The 20,631-nt window shown below is 38.2% G+C and overlaps 1 long non-coding RNA gene across 1 annotated transcript in view; it reads right to left on the bottom strand.

The window, feature by feature from the left end:
- Positions 1-20,631, bottom strand: part of LOC141744951 (uncharacterized) — a 257,857-nt gene that overhangs the window by 120,653 nt on the left and 116,573 nt on the right. The window contains exon 3 of the long non-coding RNA XR_012587632.1: positions 3,155-3,307. This is a non-coding gene — a long non-coding RNA (uncharacterized LOC141744951). The remainder of the gene's footprint in view (positions 1-3,154; positions 3,308-20,631) is intronic.

Genomic DNA, 20,631 nt, shown 5'->3' on the forward strand with positions numbered 1-20,631 from the left:
TCAGTACTGCTTTCATTGCTATTATAGCTATCTAATTCTCTTTCTCATACAGCAAAATCTTGTTTCTCTGCTGCTGCACTACAGGTGTTTTCTGCGCAGAACATTGGCAGCAAATTCTAAAGCATATTAACTTCAATCGCTACCACTTTATAGTACTTACATCAACTATACATCTCACAGATTCTGTAATAAGAAAAACAAATATTGACTTTCACTTTTATCGACTTACTTGCTTTCTTGAAAAAAAAAAAGTAATAATGCTTTCTCCTGCAACTGTTTACCCTTGCAAAGCTTATGCTTTTAAGGCTACATATAGCCCAAGCAAAATACAAGACGAGATACTAATTAAATACAAATCACAGAAATTTAAAAGTAAATCTGAAAATTACTAAAACTCTCAGTTTACAGCATCACTCCTAATATGTCTCTCTTGCATTTAATATGGTATACTGGAGTAAAGAAATCCTGAAGTGGGTTGTCTGGAAGCCCAGAGTACCTCAGTGACAGAAAACACTATTATCAAAGAACAGGAAATAGGCTAGTTTAATAAAGAATTGTATATTTTTACTTAATTACCTCAACCTCTTACCTTATTTCAGGATCTGAAGTTAATAAATTTCATTATGAGAAACAGCTCACGGCAAAGGGTAATACTCAAATATGATTTCCAAAAAAAGCATTTTAGCTACTTTATTGGACATTCAGCAGTCCTGAGCGAACTGGGAGCACACAGATACCCAGTGAAAGGTAATATTGTTAACTTAGCAATGTTGCCTTGCTTTTTAGATGAAAATATTTTTTTTGAGAATCATTAACAGAGATATACCTATTCCTGGTAATTTTTTCAGCCAAGTAAATTATTTTACCATCAGTTTTTTGTTAAAAAAATTGTCCTTCCAAGATTAGACAGAACATATGTAAAATACTGCAGGCTCAGGATAGAAATCAATTTACAATGTCACATAACTTCTTTACTCACCGTATTGTATTTGCTGACTTTCTTATTCAAAGTTTCTATTTAAGCAAGGGGAACTGCATTCCAAAATCAGAAAAAGGTCTTAAGATGCTGAAAGAATTGCACTTTGAGTATCAGACGATGGAGGGAAGATAAGTCTGGAGCTTTTTTTCTAATAAAACAAGGGCAAAATGGGAAGATTAAAGAGGAAAGTGCTATACAGCTTAACAAAAGCAAAAAAAGATATGAATTAAAAGCAAATAAACCCATCTTAATTCATCATTCATGAAAAAAATGTGAGGGGACCACAGCAGATTTAACATGAAGCAAGATACTGTGCACTGCTTAGACATTTTACACAAATCAGGTCTGATCATTTTAATGTGGATTGAACACTAGCTAAATAATTATTACAAAGGTAAGGTATCAACATAGAATCTCATAGGATCCAACATTAATTGAGTTTTATTTAGGAATCTACAGTAAGACTTTGTGACAAGTACACACTAGAAAAACAGTACAGCAGATTTAGCTGGCTCTTAAGAGAAATTTCTCTAAAGAGAAATTTGGAAAACTCATCATACAGACAGCCCCAAGCAGAAGATACCCAAATGCAAAAACTGGAAATGTAGGTATTTTTCTCAGCAGCCAAATAAGAGTGCAAACACCTGCTAACACCTACAGCCATCCCCAGAGTACATTGCTGTTCCCCAAACCAGTTAACCACTAGAGACACACCCATTGAAGAAACGGAGGCATTTAACATCGTTACAGCTAATTCTTCATGACTGTACGTTCACAGAAGGCCAAGCAATTCATTGCCTCCATGTGCAGAGCGTAAAGAACAGCATGATGCTGATGGCTACTGCCTGAATCTCAAAGCAGTAAAACTTGGGACTGCTCTTGACTTTCAATTCTGTGCCGCTCTTGAATGAAACTCAGTTTGACTGCACTGACAGCTACTCTCAGCATCTGCCTCAAGCCGAGTGCAAGTCTGGTTATCTGCTTTCTGTCAGGAGTCACTTTCATTCTTATCTAAGTTTTCATCCCTGTTCCCAGCCATCACTATTTTCTGATCATTATTTCAACAGCCAGTTTTTAAATTCCAGAATTTAAGGCAATTTTATTACATCAAAATTGTAACTCTCTTTCATACCATCATTTTTCTATTGGTTTGAGTAGTTGAGGGGAAAAATTATCTAAAAATGAGTTATTAAAAATCAGTAATGATTTTCTGAAGTCTGCTCTGAGTTTTAAACATTTAGTACTGGAATGGAAGTTTATGCCACTCTGGAACATCTATAGCTCACTTTATTTGATCAAGAAACAAAACAGCAATCTTTACATTTGGCATAATGTAATCTATAAATTATTATATCAATTACAAGATGTCGCAGAAACACCATGATGTAGGAACTGAGTTAACTCACGGAGAAGGTGCCAAACTTAGTATTAAACTGTCTCAATAAACACACACTTGTTTATTCTGCAGAGCGCCTACAGATTACTGTTTTGACATGCGATGACAGACTCTGCATACACAACTGGTGGGGTTGAATTATTTGAATGACAGTAAGGGCTGTTTTTTTCCAGAAGACTCGAAGAAACTCACTGTTTCTCTGTTACAGCTTTGCACGATGCCATTCCTGACTAGTGTTTGTTGAAATCAGGAATACACCAAAGAGTAAGCTATTTTTTACGAAGGAGGAACACAGAAACCAAGACATATTCCACTTTTTAAAAAAAGCAAGAAAGCTATGGCTAGACAAATGTAAAGAGTGTCCAACTGGCAAGTTATTACTATTATTATTCCACTCAAATATTTGATTACATATAGTGTATAGTTCCTGTGATCATCACCACAGTCACCTACATCCAGGCCTTTTTTCATTGTCTGCTACTGACTGTGTAAGATTGTCACCAGTGGGGGTTCTGGTAAAAGCCGCAACACTGAAGGGGGTGAGCAACATCTTCCCCCCAGGGTTTGACATCTCTACACATCAGAACAGTTCAAAGTTAACTTCAATGCATCCTAAAGTTAATGCATCTTTCCACTTTCACTGCCACTCTAAGTCCTGACACAGGCCTTTCCCATTCCACATTCACTGGTATTTCCCAGCAGATTGTCCACTTTGTTCTGCAAAAAATTCCTTTCCAAAGCGGACTTTAGTCTCTAAGACCTGCTCAGAGAACTCTTACCTTACTTGACATGTGCCCTCCTCGCTGCCGTCGTGTAACCATCCAACAAAGGTGCAGAGAAACACATGTGAGTGTAAACAACAGGTCATGTCATGATGCTTTTTGCTGCTTCCTCTGAGGGCTGGTACCAGTAATACTTCAATGTAATTCATGCTTTAGAAAATGGAAATACAGAAATAAATTTAGAGAAATGGCCCTTTTTTTCTTTAGGAGTAAAACACTGTTCAGCTCACTTGGCACATGCTTTGGATTGTAAAAGTTTTACAATTTTGAAAAGCCATAAAGTCCCTTTTTTGCCTACTATTTTCCTGGAGAAGACACAGAAAATTTATATGAGAAAGTGAATGCAAACTTAAAAATTGATCAGAAACTTGCAAAAAGAAGTGAGAAGAGAGCTTATGTTACTTATGAGTTACTTATGAGTAACACACATTAAGGAGATGAGACACAAAGCTGTACCAGATAAATTGACACCCTTTCATAAAGACTACACTTTTATCTCACCTACTTCTTCTTTACTGTATAAGCCATGAAAAAGTAAACAAAACAAAGATTTTTGAAACACTACTGTGAACTAGTCCGGTTGCAGTCATCATTTTGCCTCTTCCCTGACCCCTTTTTTCTCTTTTGGATTTGAATATATGACAAAGAGCTCATAATTGGAACTGCACAATTACCTAGAAACTACTTAGAAAGCACAAACATGACCCCTGAGTGTAATAACTAGGGAAGAGAACGCAAATTTTGAAGTGAGAATATGCTATATATCTCACTTGACAAAGGACCATTTACTTAATAGAAAATAATTCATATGTGTCAGCAATTTGAGAGGCCAAATGTGTTATCTAAAAGATATTTTCCCATTTTATCTAAGTTTAGATAAGGAATATAATCATTATAAAGACTAATATTAAGCAAGTCAGAAATTCATATAGTAACATTAATGTAAATAAAGAGGAATGCACATCTGTGACTCATGAATTGCATGACAGTATTTCACTCTGCTCATTAAGTTTTCTTACAGAATTCTACAAAAATACTGAGTGCTTATATCTGAAACATCACAAACAGGACCACATTTCATAGAGATACATAGTTGCTTTTCTTTCAAGCATACCTAATACTTAGATTTGACATAATACAAAAGTTACAGAACAGGTCTTCAATAAACTTTTTGGAAATGAGGTAAATTCAACAATATTCAACGTCAAAACTCCAAATCTACAGTTATCTCTACTAATATTTAAGAAATGACAAGTAGTATGGAGAATATGAGGAAATGACTGATCACAGTCTCTTCCAAATCAAGAAGCAAGAGGTGGGTGCCCAATAAAACTACAGATTCAGAAGAAACAAAAGGAAATGCTTCTTCATGTCACTCTGTGTGGATCTCCTTACCCCAGGACAGCAGGAGACATGCACATATAAAAAGTCGTTGGTCAAAGTTATGCAAAGTAATCCACGGAGGACTAGTAAGTATCAAATTGCTGCCTACGGCTCAGAAGGCCACAAATTATTACAGGCTGAGACTTCAGAAAATAGGAATGTCTAGAATTTCAAATGTTCCTATCAACATCAGGATGTAAGTCCTGATACATTCAGCAACCATATGAAACACCCACAAAAATAACTTTTGAGAACCACAAATCATCAGAATGGAGACAGAAGAGAGGAAAAATTGTCATTTATTGAAAAGGAAGACAAGTTCAGCAAGACAATGCCCATCAGGCTTTAATTAAGTATAATTAGAATATATCACAGACACAGCAAAGTTACAGAGGAAGATTACAGGGGAAGAACAATTATCAGGACAGAAACACTAGCTGAAGTTTAGAGAACACTAAAGAAAGGGAATATCATTCTTGATTCTTTCCTCTTTCCAAAATCACCAGCCACAAGACAGTAGAATGAGCAAATGTTCAGCGATAAGCAGTCAATGAAGTCAAAAAGGTGTGTTAAATAAGCAAGTAAACTTACAAGTTTGTTATGACATTGAGCTGTTTATAAATAACAGGCATTTACACCTTGATAATTCTGCACTTCTGTGTTACAGCAAAAATTAATTATGTGTCATTAGAATGAAAGATGACAGCAGCTGTTAGTAAATTTATAGCAATATGAGATTACTGAAATCTCAAAAGGTTTTTAATCTAAATAGGGAGACTTCAGAAGGTCCTGTTGAGTCTACACTGTGGCCTGAGGAATCTTTTCCATCCGAACTAACTGCATACCCTGTGCAGCAATCAAGCTGAACTGTTTAAGGCAAAAAAGCTTATGTATGTACCAAGGGTTCCAAAGTCAGACCAATGCAAACTACAGGTCACACATAACTTCTTAAACAATTTGCATGGCTATACTCTTGCCCATGAATTGTGCAAGTGGCTGTGCCTGCCTGACAGTTGCCTTGCACTCCTTCTGGGACACTAAGCAGCATCACGCAATCTCGCCAAATTAATATGTTTTCCCTTTTTTTAATTATTTATTTATTTGCGTCACTTCTTCTTTCTGTAGGTATCACAGGAAGTAAGTTAGTAAAAAATCTGGGGTTTTTAATTTTTTTTTTGTTGATTTTATAGAGTTTAGAGAAAGATCACTGGGCCTTGGAGATCGAAGAAAAGGAGAAAACAGCTTGCCTTGTTTTATGATTCAGCTCCACTAAATAGCGTGATATCACCTCTGCATGCATTCTGAAATCTGGTTGAGGACTACTGCAGGAAAGCTTCATTTTATGCTTTTTTTTGAAACCAAGCTACATGTGGATCCTGTACTGTTGAAACATCCATGAAGCCAGCTGGTTTTATAAGATTCCACAAAGAGATTATAAATACAGTATTTCCATTGGCAGATAATTCCTATATATTGGCAATATCAGAAAGATCTCATCTAGAGAGAATTCTGAAATTGTGGTGTGTAAAAGAATAAACCTGCACCAGCCGATGGCCACGAGAAAATGCCAACATTGCTTACAGCAGGTTCTTACAAAAGGCTACGTAAGTCCCACCCACACTCTACCAAACGGTTGCACAGGAGCAGAGCTCGAAACCACTACACTATAACCCAGCCTGGTGTACCTGAACTCTACATCAAGAAAAGAGGCTGTGAGAAAATGAGGAGGACAGTGTAGCTCTACCAAAATACTCAAGCGTGGCTTCCAGGAGGAGAAGGGAGGATAAGACAGACAGACATATATGAAAATGATGGAAAGATGATGGTTAAGGAAGTATGTGAGGCATAGGGGAGCAAAAGGGCTGGGTCCTAGTTATGACTAGCTGAAAGGAATGCCACAGTATCTGAGAAAGCAAGAGCAGTTGCCATTGGTGATTACACACCAAATTAAACATTTGGGAAACTCTTAAATTTAGAAGCTCTTCAGGAAGGTTTGGTAAAGGAATACGGCTCTGCAACTAACTGCTGCATTTCTGGAGACTTTCAAAATAAACAAGGATTTCCCCTGAGGGTGACTGGCACATCATGTGGAGTCATTTCTGCATATTTTAAGGCCACCCCTTTAAATAGTCCCCGGGTTCCACTGCTACATTACATGGCTAATGCTGTCTGGAAATTATGAAAATTGAGCCTATGGTCCATGTCTCACATGTACTGCTGCTAATTAAGTTCTTTGTGACTTAACATTTGGTTTAAAATACAGAAGGGGGAGAAATGGCCTTTTTTCCCCCTTCCTTTTTTGGGGAAGGGCGATTTTGAAATAAGCTTTTATGTCGTTATTTTCTAGAAAATCTAATTTCAGAACTGTAAACTGTTTTTACTAGAGCTGTTCAACATTGAAGACTTCATATTTTAAAGACAATACTCTGAAGAGCACATTGCACATAATCACAGATATCAAATGTAATTGTCTCACACCACTTTCCTATAAGCATTTACAGCATTGCACTTTGTGCCTCAGCATGGGATTACCAGAAGTCAAACACGATTACCTCCTAAAAAAGTCAATCCTTAAATCGTTTAAGGTTAATATAGGGATTGGGTTAGAAAAAGTTGACCAAGAACGGAACGGAACCTTAATGGATTAGATTAACCTCAGTGGAATTCTCCTAAGTGAAAGTAATGTTGACCATTAGGATACTGTTCCTGCAGTACCATATTAAAGGCACTGCGGTGGAAAATACAAGCATTATTCCGGTAAACTCAAAACTGCCATAAATAACAAATGTTGCCAATGGATGAGCTGACACTGCCCATTTCATTCCAGCACTGAACAGCATCCCATCTTACCACCATTCTAGCTTCGACAACCACAGAACATCTTAGAATGAATGCATGTTAGTTCAAAGAAGTGGAACAACTAAATACGCTCTTTATATGATGCTTTTCACATTCATAGGGTCTTACCAACTGAAAAATGCCTTCCCAACCTGGTATTAGCATTATTCAGAATGAAAGTGAAAAGAAAGAAAAAAAACAAATCAATCTCCTTAAATAAAGGCAAGTCAGTTCAGGTCAGAAAATCTTCTCCAAATACCACCAAGAATCGGAAGTCAACTCCCTCTGCTTTTTACTCCCAAATATCCCAGAAGGCATGCTACCAGTTCAAACATTTCTTTCAAAGCAGAAAACTAGGCCCCATTTGTATTTAATGATCAGTTTTGCAATTCTGGCCCTGAACATTAGCAAATGAGAGGCCCTTCCCCAAAATAATTCACATAAACCTATTTTTTCTCAACACTAGGTATCTCTTAAAGGGTCTAGTGGTTCCTCCTTTCCACCCCAGTTTGTCTCACAACCAAAGGAAAAACAAACATTTAAAACAAAATTGGATTTAGTTTAGCCTAGGAAGGACTTTTTTTGCCAGCTGAAGCCATTCAGTAATATCGATCTAAATTCACAAGTTGTTTTGGTAAAATGGAAAGCTCCTTTTGCAGCCAGCTTTCAGTTTTCCTGAACAAAACTGACCCAGGTACAGTGAGGAAACCTTTGAAAAACCCATCCCTTTTGGCACTGCAGTAAAAGATAGGAAGTCAGTATTGCTGCTTTCTAGTCTCCTTAACATAAAAGACTGCAGAAAGTATGAGAAAAGGTAGAAAAGACCAATATGGACGACGGCAGATAAGGAACAATTGCTAGTCTAAGAGCAACTACATAAATTGTGACCCAGCAGTATGAAGGAAGACAATGAGGAATATTATAAAGGTCAATAAAATTATGGTAGTGGACAAAAGGTGAACAGGAAATCATTATTCACTATTTCTCAAGATACAAGAGCTATGAGACACCCAATGTAATTACCGTGAGCAAAAGCAATATGAACTACCTTTTCATACCACGCAATTAAAATCATAAAAGTCTTTGTCACAGGATGTCAGGGAGGCCAGAAACACAAATGGGTTCACAATGAATTAGACACTGGAGAGATCCTTCCACAGCTATTAATCATGACAGCTGAAGCCATGAGGCCAGTATCTGCCAGAACCTGGGCACAGCCTACCACGCTTCACCTGACCTCCCTTAGCCTCTTCCCCTAAACACCTCCTATGGGCCACTCAAAGAGACACCCTGGATGAAGTGACCTTTGGGGTGTCCTCTCACCAGGCATTCTTCCGTAAATTAAAAAAAGGGCTGAATAAAAGGTTCAGTAGAACAGTAATGGTGCTTTGAGCAGTATCTTCTGCTTTTTAAAGGTCACGATATATTAAATGGATATATTTCTCATTTTCTGAAATGTGTGCAGAAGTTCCCAATTACTGTGTTACTCATATTACTTCTATCATGCATTTTCTTAAAAAAGGATTTACACAAGAGATTTAGTCAGGCTAATATATTATTTCCATATCGAGTTGAACTTTATGGATACCAAAATACTCACCATATTAGATTTAGTGAAATTACCTGCCCTTTTCACAGACTTCCTTATAGCATGCATCCTCCTTGAATGCTTGTAGAATGAATCTAACAGTTGCCACCTCCTGTTAAATACAACCTTCAGAACTGACCAGAACCCAGTGATAGTGACCAAAAATTAGTGACTGAAACAAGGGCAAATAACGCACGATGCACCACAGTAGATATTCCATAGCAGAGAAATAGGAAGTCACGCCAGAGTTTCAAGTAATTCATTTTCACACTTCAGCCTTGTGCATAATGCATACAAGCTATGCTATTCCACAAACAGGGAACCGATGTTGTGCATGCGCTTCCATGCAATGGAACAGACAAGATGCAACCCCAAATCTTTCTATACAGTACAACAAAATCGACAAAGTTTCCACTGAGACAACCGCTGGCAGCCCTTCAGAAAGTTCCGCAATTTAAATAATCCAACTGAAGTCAATAAAAAGATGGGAGAGAGTTGTGCCTTTCAGTCAAGAAAGCATTTCTTGTTCAAGCAGATGCTTAAGTGCATGACACTGAATCTAGTAGCATTGTGAACATAAGCAAAGACAACTGTATGCACTTCACTCCTATTCAGGATAGGATTTAAAATGCTAAAATACCTCCCTATATTAGAATTTACACACCTAAAGTTAGGCACCTGGGTAAATAACTTGCTAAACAGGGGATAAAAAGACGATTTTAGATCTAAATTCAGCAAGCATTTATTATATTCTATTGTTCAAGTTCAAAATATGTTTCTTGGGAAATACCATGCACACTGTTCAGAGCACTACACTAAAGCGTATGCATACAGGTGACAAAACCAGTGGAATTATAAAAAAAGAATGTTTCTTAACATAATGTTTCAATTCTTCCAGAAATTATGTGCTTGCCTTTCTTTTTTTCAGAATGCAGTCTATTAAAAATACATTAATATTAAGTAATCAGAGACATAAATTTTAAAAGGAATACTTTAATACAGATCATTATTTCAATTTCACAGTAATTCATTTGAGAAATGTTCCTAATTAATTTAACATTCATTTTTAATTGCCAAAAGATTAAATGGATTCATCTCTCTTTTGCTGCATGAGGTTAAATGAATAGCTTTAAATGCCCTTTATATTTATGACAAGCTATTTTGTCAGGTTTTTTTAGCAGAAAAATAAGTCCTTTTGTTTCTGGGGAAAAAAACCCAAAACTGTAAATGAAACCTGTGGAAGAGATGCAAACACAACTGTGCACTAAGACTATTTTTTACTAAGGGCAAATCTTATGACCAACGATTACCAGGAAAGTTTCTCAGGAAACTGAAACTGGAAAGGGGGTGCGGGTGGGGTGGGATGGGATAAGGTGGGTGGGATGGAGGTGCCTGTGTATCTGTGTGTGTCAAGGAAGCTACTTACTACATTCTTGCCAAATACTCCTTAATTCCATTCTCAGAAAATAAAGTGGTTCCTGTTAAAACAGTAGGCAGAAGGATGTAAAAACAGCACTTAGGAGGACTGGAATAAGCAGCATGTTATTATGCTTAAAAGTGTTTCTGAAATTGGTGTACATAATATGGACAGTCCTTGATCTCACAGCAGTCCTGCTGGCCTTTCTAATTTTACGGGTGACTTAAATAACTGAGAAAAAAGCAGAATTGGTGATCAATTCACAAGTTTAGAGGAAAAAAACCTAATGTTTTCCTATATCTACATTTCCTCCATCCCCTGTGACTACGTTCGAAGCAGCACTACTTTATCTCATTTACAGTGTTCTGGAAAACATGTATGTCATGGACTGAAAGAGACATCCATATTAATTTCAATTATTTATAAACGGATCCATGCTCTTATCCAAACCAGTCTGGCTACCTACCCATCACATGCTTAGTTCCTTTGCATAACACTCATGGCACTTAGTTAGGAGGCAAAGCCCTTAACTAGGCAGTCGTTTGGTTTTTAAATTCAATAATTTAGAGCAGGATAAACAGAAGTTTTAATCCATGGCAGGTATGTGTCAACCATCACACTAGCAAGTCCTGGTCCATCTTTTTATCTATTGAACCCAAAGGATCCTCAGTGCTTTTCAACAAAGCAAAAAATGGCCTTCACAAACAAGCAGGGTTCACAATGTTTGTTTGAAGTAACTTCTGCCTGGCTTAAGTGGTTTGAAATTACGAGATGCATATTTATCGCCAATCAAGCTTACAATGAACAGTGACTCTGTGTACTTCACTTTACAGAGTGCTTCTCTCTCCATATGCCTGCTAGCATAGCTGTTACATCTATCTGCATCTTCAACACCTAAACACAGATGATTACTTCAACGTTACTGCAGACCTTGACCCAGGATCTGAAAGGCAAAGAATTCAAAATAGTTTGCTTTCCAAAGAATTGCCATTTCACTAAATAAATGATTGCCAATTCATCTGTGTTGTTTTGGGGGTTTATGTTTTAACCCTGTGTGGAGATCACCAAAACCCGTCACACACTACATAACAAGTCTGACATCATAATTCATGATTCTGAGTTTTGCTTTCACTATGAAATCAGGCATCACAATTCTGACACTTTCCCCAGAACTCCATGACAGAGGCTTGCAAATACAAAGTGAAAAGTTGAGTTTTCTAAATACTTTCAGCCCTTCCAAATGCCTTATTCCACATGACCAAAAATCAACGGTGATCAAATCACAGTGATTTGTTTTACTAAGTTAATTTATAGAAAGCTGCCTCAGCAAACTGAAGTAATTGCTTAGAAAATACATGAGTAATTGGTGTTTAAAAGCATTTTAAAATTATAGAAAACCTCAGATTTTACTGCCAGAATCCATTTCAGGACTTGCTTCAACTCAGTGAACAAGCATAGGGCTAAGTCATAAATCGCTATTTGTAAAAATTAGAAAAAACATATAATTTTATTAGGCATTAAATTAACTACATAGAAAGAATGAGAAAACATTAGGTTGTTTCTGATTTTTTTTTTCTAACAGACACTACTGCATTAAATGAGCACTATAATTCTTAGACTTTAATTCAAACAAACCTAATTGTGCATGGTTCACATTGAACACGATAAAAATGTAAAGCATACATCAATGGATTTAGTATTTACTGCACTACTTAACTGCACTTTAAACTGAAAAAAAAATATGATTTTATGGGTTCCTTTGATTCATAAATAACAATATCCTAGTTGAAGATCATGGGAGATTTTGTCAACTGTAAATTTCATTGTTTGGGTTTTTTTTAATATTATTTTAGTTCCTTGTTAATAAAAGAAAGAATGGTGCTACAGATAATTTAAATTGGCCATAACAAATAAATGTCAGTTCTATATCTACTTGCAGTTAGATTAAATGTTAATGAGTTACAGGGAAACAATACAAAATGTGTCCACTACTAGTTAACGCATCAGCATGAAACACTAACATTCTAAAACTGAATAATTAAATAAATTTGAAACACAGCAATTTCACAGGTTGCTAATTCCGTCATTTATATTGCCTTCTATTCATGAAAGTAAAGAATGGAGAGGGCAGCAGCAGTTTATTGCACCGGCAGTATTTGCACCTCAGCAAGGGCCAGCACAGAGTTAGATGCTATTTATATCCACCTTTCAAAATATTTTTTAACATGGAACTGGAAATATCCAGATTTTGTCCTAGCTCCATTTAATAAAAGTGTGAAATTCACACTGTTCTATGACAGTATATTTTAATCTTCCTTTATTCTCCATCTTCTGAGTCTGATTAAAATGCAGCTAAAAAAAAGCACAAGAACTATGGGGAGGGAAGGGAGGTCACAGTTTTTACATGACGTTATTTTCTTTTTCTTAACATTTTGTTTAACAAAAGATCCTGACTATAACTTCCTGAAATAATACTATCTATTGTAAATTGCTCCAAATTGGTTTTCCAAGATAGGAAAGGACTAACATTTACACTTTCAGGTTTTTTTGGGGCACAGCTTTATTTGATTAAACAATAAAACTGCCTTGTAAAGCTTTTCAGCCCCTGCCTTTCAAAATCTAATGGAGCTCTCTTCACCGAAGCTGATTATTAGAACCGCCTACTACCTCCTACCCCAAACCTGGCCCAAACACTGGACAGAGCAAACCAGCCCCAGGCTCTCCAAAGCACAGACCAGCTTCTTACAATCTTAGAATACTATTGGCAGTATCGATTTTTATACCATTTGGATTAGACAGCATTTTGGTACCATCAAAAGGACTGTTATGTAGATGGATTTCCAGGTATTATTCTTCATATTTTCTTTTAGATGAACCACAGCCATCACCCGTAATTCGTAACACAGCAGGCAAAATATTTAGAACTGGTATATCAACTGAACTAGACAGCAAAACTGGATTAGATTTCTGTTCCCCTAGAACATTCTGCACTGAGACACAAGTATTGCTGCAAGTGGCAATCACAGTACTCCAGGCTATACTGATATTCTGCTGTAGAGCTGAGTTACGCCAAAGGTTCCTGCTAACTCCACCTCTGGCAGGGGCCAATATTGGATACTCAGTGATCTATGAAGCGTACGCAATACTTTCCCTGAATATATCCCAGCACCTGCCAAACTGTGCTTTGGGCAGTTCTTGGATTCTTCTGCCCTCAGGACTGAGGTTTCTTGAATGAAGGTTCCTGGTTTCTTAGAAAACTCTGTCATGACATTCCACGTTTACAAATATCTTCACACAACAGGACTGAAACATATCCTAGATAAGTGCTAGTCAATTTACCAAGCCAAGTGATTTTTGGCCACCTTCTTCACTACAGAATAAACTTATTCCCCTGAAACTATCTGCAATCTCTCCCACCACAGTAACCTCTCTTGTTAGTTCACAATTCCTGTTTCAGTTTTTCAGCTTTTGCTTCACTCACCCACTTGCTCAGTAACAGCAGTTCTTTGCTGGACAAACTGGAGTCACCCGTCACTTGCTTTGTTACTGCTCTTGTCCCTGAAACGAAACCTAATCTGCTCAGATACTAGCACTTGCTAGATTTCCATTATAACATAACTGACGTGATTTGGAGGCACATACAAGTGCTGAACAAAGCCTAGCAGCCATTGTTAACATTCCAACTCAGCTACTGAACACAAGCTTTTGTCCAGATACTGACCACAAGGTAACATTTGGTTTACTTTTCTAAGACTATTTGCTATATTTCTTGATAGAAAAATTTCTGTCCTCAGCAATATCCTTCAAGATTTCTTCCCTTGTAGACAGCAAGTGCTTTATGTGTTATTTTTCTTCCTTTTTCTTTTTTTCCTCTATATGAAAGCAAAAAGTTCCTTTCTTTTCCCTCCCACTAGTGTGAGGTAATTAATCCATTTTGCTGGTTTACCTACTTCGTTCATGAAACAGCCACGCTTAAGACACCCAACTGTTAGTCTAAGTCTTCACTTAAGACGACTTCCTTGAAGGAACTTGGATTTTCAACCATTATCTTCTGTTCCGATGAAAACTTCCCTGCCTCCTCTGAAGTTAAACTCACCAGTCCCAAGTTCCACGTACTTCTCTTCTACCCATACTACCCCATTCCCTGTGCTGACACTGCCATTGCTGCAGAAGCCTTATAGATGGCAGCAGCGTCCAACTTAAAATAATAATAATAACAATAATAACAACAACAATAATAACAAAAAATATCCCAAAGCATCCAAGCATAGTCTCTTCCTTCCAGCCTTTTACCAATACTAGCCTAATTGTCTTTGCCTATACTTTTGGAAGTTCTAATAAAAAAAATGTTGTATTTTACAGAGTCCTTTGCACTCTGCACACCTTTTTTAAGTTGCTGGGATGTATACTGCATTTGTTCACTGAAGAGCTTTGTGCCACCTTCTGTGAACTTGTACCTTCACTTACACAAACAGACCTGAGGAAGATAGGTAGTGTTCTGGATTCTTTGTAAAAAAAATCTACCTTTCATTACCTTCCATCCGAGCTGGTCATTTTCTTGCTTGACAAATTCTAAATTCTTTGGTAAGGAGTAAATCTTTTTCTTCCAATAGCCAAAATTCTGGTCCCAGGTCTCAATCCTTTACAGGCTCCTTCTGTGACTTCAGTTAGTCCACTCGAATTAGTGTCTGCAGCAGGTCTTACTCTGATAGAAAGCATCCCTGATTTTGGATTTGCAAAACTAATCCTGCCTAATAAGCTTTATTACTTGTTATTACACAGAATCTAGTAAGGATTCAGAAGCCCCACTGGAAGAGATACTACAGAAAACACACGGGCTGTGCCCCACTGCATTCACAAGATTACAACACGAGCACAGACCCAGCAATGATTTCACGTTCCCAAATCTCACTGAAGAGGGAGATTAAGCACCACTTTGCCTCTGAGGGTCTGCGCTGCAGCATCTGAACGTAATTAGATGATTTCTTTCCCCTACTGAAATGCACAGTCAGCACTTAACCTAATGGATTACAAATTTAATAGGGAGACACTGAACAATATTCAGGCAAATCTAGTCACAATTTAAGCAGTCAGTAATGCATTTGACTAGTAAGCTAGGAAGTTCACCTGCCTGAAGTCGCAAGCATGATCAAGCCATACTATACTTCTTCAGTAGCTGTGGTGTTGGGAGTAGGGGTTACTGTTACCAAAGGATAAGCAAAATCTGGATAATACTAATCCATACAGACCAGAGACTTCCACTTGCACTCTAGAACGAAAGCATAATCAGTTTAAGTGCAGCACTACACTAACACATGGGCCAACTTTACTCAAAATATGCAAAAAATTCACACATTTCTGCACAAACCAATTAAAGCGTGCCATTAATGATACATCAGTGGCTTTGCAATCAATTACCTTCTTCGCTGTATCACCCGGATGCCCAAACTGCAGAGAAACTCCCCATCACACTAGGTCACAGCTGCTCAATTAGTTTCCTTCAAGGTCTAACTGTTAATTTCTAACAAGGTCTACTCAACAGGAAACAACCTGCGAGCGCAAACTCCGCTGCTCTCAGACCTGGAAACAAGGGTAGCACACAACAGCCAATCTCCAAGAGACTGAGAAAGTCATAAAAAACATGAGTCCTTCTTCATTTGAGTTCACATTTGAGGCAGAAAGGAAAGTAGTTTGGTTCCTGTGAAGTATTTAGCTTATAGTTATAAAAGTCAACAAATAAAAGTATCTATTTCTCTCCACTAACAATAACAGGAAATGAAAGCCACTAATTCAGACTCAGGTGGAGTGAAGTAGGACGCATCCCACACAAGGTGAGTTGTGGAAGCTCTTACTGTGGCTTGCATCTAGACCAGACCCTATTCTTTAGGCATTTCTCCACTAATCAGTACAGATGTAAGTTTAAATACCTATGCACACTTTAATAATGCTTATTCCAGGTCTAATTTTCTCTCCCTGTGCATTTAATTCTGACATTAATGAGAGCTGCATGTGTGTGTATGCACAGAACTGACTCCAGGCATTTTTACAGCTTGATTTTTTTAAATGTAATTAGAAAAGCACATTGAAATGCTTAATCTGTGTGTTTTGGGAGAAATGTTTAATGGTGGCTAATTAATGCATGAAATTTACACTTAGAAAACTAGTACCCAGGCACTGCAACAATCAAAATATTTGCAGAAATCACAATAGAAAGAAAAATAAGATTATAAATGGTTTCCTGGCAAGTGTTCATGAATACCTTGGTTTGTTTGGCTTTTTTTTTTCCTTGCTTGTTTTTTTAACCAGAGTTTTGGATACACTTCAGTTTATTAACCGAATAAAAACTATCTGCAGCTGAGTGAACCACAACTGTATGTGTCTATTCAAGAAGAGTAGGCAAACCTGGAGGCTGTAATTTTAAGTTATTCAGTTTTTTTCTTTGTAAGAAACAGTCTGTAAACAATGCACAATATTATACCAGTCAAATAATTTATTTCCTTTATCACATCTCTATTTGTGAGTGTATTTACTTAAAGCCTAGTTCTGATAACTGTTAAAGCCTACAAAACTTTAAATTCACAAAGCACAGTAAAGGCCACTCACGTAAGAAAGGCTGTATTCTACGCTATTTAAAATTGGTTGTCTTAATGTTATAGAAATGATCTGGCACATACGATGAAATCAAAGCTTTTACAAAGAGCCTTTTACACGGAACTGAAGAATTACATTTGTGACTAAAAAATCAGAGAAAGGAAACAAAGTGTAAGGAAAAAGTCTCTTTAGAGGTGAAACGAAGAAGAATAAACCCTCTGGTTTGCTAGACTTGATGATGTGTTGTTAAAACACCCCTTTCCAGCGGCATGTCTGCCTTGGCTGACTATTAATCTTATTCTTTTTGTGAGACTTCTTTTTGTTCAGTCCCTTTTGGGACTTTAGAGCCAAATCTTTTCCTGGAGTTGGCCCAGAAGTTCAGCTTTTTAAACGGATGTTTTGCAATCTTTAGAGGTTTTTCACCAATTCAAACACCATAAAACAAGACAGAGATCTAGGCAGGAAAGAAAAATCATATTATAACCTAATCTTAGCTATAAATTGAATCTAAATATAGTATTGTAGGGTCTGATGCTCAAAGTTTTATTTCCTTATCAACTTGCTTTACAAGTAAACATCAGTTTTCCCCTGAAACTTTCAGCTCTTCAAAAATACTGTTTTTGTTTCATTGGAGCTGTAGTCTTGTTTGGTTTTTTCCCCACACTAGCAATAGGCATCCTAAAGTCGCCCATTTCATAGACACATACACAATCTCACCTTAAGTGAGTTCATCATCATCATCAGAGATGATCTTCGAAAAATGCAGTAGGCCGCCTTTTTTTTATTCCCAGAAAAAGTATATGGCATTTGGATGGAATTTGGCTCACTACTTTATGTCAGAGTAAGTTTTGTGGTTCAGAAGTTATGCTTTTTCACAAGAAGCACAAAGAACAAGCCCTCTTTCCTACAGATTTTGTACTATATCACCAGTTCCCCCATTTCTCCTCCCACCTCACACTTGCTCCATAGCATTAGCTGTTTATCCTTCTTAGCGCTTCTCTCAAACTCCCTGAACCCCTTGCTCTATCACATCATTGCCAAGTGGAGTGGGCAGCATGTTCCGTGACCACTTTGGGTTACATACTACAAGTAGCTAGCTGGACTGCATGTTTCCAGACAGCAGACCCAACAGCAACACTGTCAGCTGTTCCCCCAAGGAGGGCTTTAATTTGTGTCTCCCTTGTCAACCAGATTTTCGTAAGGCTTGCAAGAACTTCAGTTTTCTTAGAGAACTCAATTTCTCTCTCAGATTTGGGCATTTCACCCAACAAGAGCAGAAGTAGTCAGGGGACTGACAAGCACCAGGCTGAGAGAGAGATATGGTTTCCCCTGTGTAGGAGGGAATTTTGACCTGCAACTCAGTGAAACAATAGATAAGGATTCCTACAAGGTTCTATTTTCATGACAGACCTTTACACGTATGTTATTTTCAATTATGAAATCCAGTGAATTTATTATCAGACACTGCAAAACCACAGCCATTTCTGATGACATGCGAACCAGCCAGATTTGGGTTTTGAGGACGTTGAGCACTTGCCACTCCTCACCTCTGCAAACCAAACCACGTGTTTCAAGAGTAACTCTAAAACATCCAAACGTTGCTTTGTCACTGTGTCAGCACTATGTATCTTTTTACAGAGCTCTGGCTCTATGTAAAAGAAAAAAAAAAAAAGTAAAAAAAACCCCAAAACCACAGATCCACAGCTGTGTAAACGAGTGGCCTACTCCAAAATGTTTTCAGTATTTGTATTTATAGCAGGTAAGTGTCCACTAAGAAAAAAAAAATGTGTTTGGCACTTAGTAGCTATTAAGCATGGGCAGTTATTAGCTATTAAAGATGTTTTGGACACACGCAACCACAATTTTGAAAGAATTCAGCTCTCTTGCTGTCCAGAGCTTGCACTAGCACAGAGATGAGATTTGTTGCTCTCATATCCTGCGGCTGCACTGCCCTGCTGGGTTGTACCATTGTGTAAGGGATAATAGAGGATGGTCTGAGTGAGACACGACGCAAAATTACTAGTTGAACCAAACCCAGTATACATGCTGAGAAAAAGGACCTCAGTACTGTTACTGCAAAAACTACGTGCGCATCCATGAGAACCTGACCTTCAAAGAATAAGATAACAAGAAGGGAGTACAACAACATAGTCAGGTATCAGACAGCCGCTGTTAGCAAAGCTGCATCATGAGTGTGGTAAGGCTCGCTGCATGCACTGGCCACGCGTCCAGCGACTCTAGCCTGTACTTTTCCACTCAATCCTCTGCAGGATATATAGGGACTGTCTCGGGCTGGAGAGGGAGAGAGACATGAGCGCACTTTGAAAATACAGGGGACGTCCTGAATGTGCTGTGCGTGTCTTCCCCCTGCCATAACGATGCAGCTCCTCGTTATCCTGCTGCTCGGCAGTGCTACTATGATCTATGGGTTGGTAAGACTCTCATAAGTAACTTTTGGGAACAGCTTAGCAAGTGCTGTGCCTGCCTACCTCTGCCGTACCAATGCGGCTCCTCGTTATCTTGCTGCTCAGTGGTGCTACTACGATCTATGGGTTAGTAAGACTCTCTGAAGTAACTTTTGGGACGTTTGGGACGCACTTTGCAAGGCTTCGCAATAAAGCTGAATTCACTGCTTTTTTTTTCCTCTGTAGCAAGGCTTCACAATAAAGCAGAGGAAACCTTTTTTTTTTCCCCTTTTTGTGGGTTCCAGTTTGTACGTTCGAATCTCTCCAAAAAAGAACCTGTTAAAACCATGCTGCCCCACTCAGCAGAAGCACACTATCTGCCATGTTGATCAATAATCTCAATTATTCTTATTACAGATGTTGTACATCAGGGAGCCCTCAGACATAAGAAACACTCAGAAGAAATTGCAGCACTGCTGATAAAGCCTCGAAAGCAGTTCCCACCACCACCCAGCCTACATCACACAAAACCCATAGTTCATGAGACCAATATCCTGAATGCCAGGCACCCCAATCACTTCAGTGACTGTGCCCTGCCAGCTGACACTATGCAGTTCACCCAGGGCAGGTGTCCTCCAGCACACAGAACCTAACACACACTGTCAGTTTGCTGGAGGCTGCCCCAAGATCATGGAGGCAGACACACTGCAACAGTCTGGACACGTACCACTAGCATTGCTTTCTGCAACTGAACAACCTGCAGCAGTTTGCTAATCAGATGCAAAAGGTACCACTGTGACAACATGCCAAGAACTGGCATAGACCTGAAAGCAGGTGGGGCCCCATTTCTGGGCCTGTAATCTCATCCATAAGGAGATGAGCATCATTCTGACAAAGCCGAACCCACAAATGCATGGCACAGCATTGCACTGGCAAGTCCAATCTCAATGCCTGCTAGACCAGGCACCCAAGCCCTTCTCCCTTTCGCTATCCATCATTTGAGACATCCAAGAAAACAGCACAGCAGACAGTAGGGCACAACCACCAAGTCCCAGTTTCCATACAATCCCACCCGACAGGGCCATCGCCCCTACCGTCATAAAGAGTACCATTTCATCACACCAAAGACTTTCAAAGACCACACATACACCACCACAGTTTTCCTTCATACACGATGAGTTAAAAGATCGGCAAGCACTTCTTAAGAGGAAAAACTATCCTGCAAAGAGGATGCTACAGTAACCCCATTTGT

Source organism: Larus michahellis, chromosome 6 (genome assembly GCF_964199755.1).
Source record: "Larus michahellis chromosome 6, bLarMic1.1, whole genome shotgun sequence".
NCBI lineage: Eukaryota > Metazoa > Chordata > Aves > Charadriiformes > Laridae > Larus > Larus michahellis.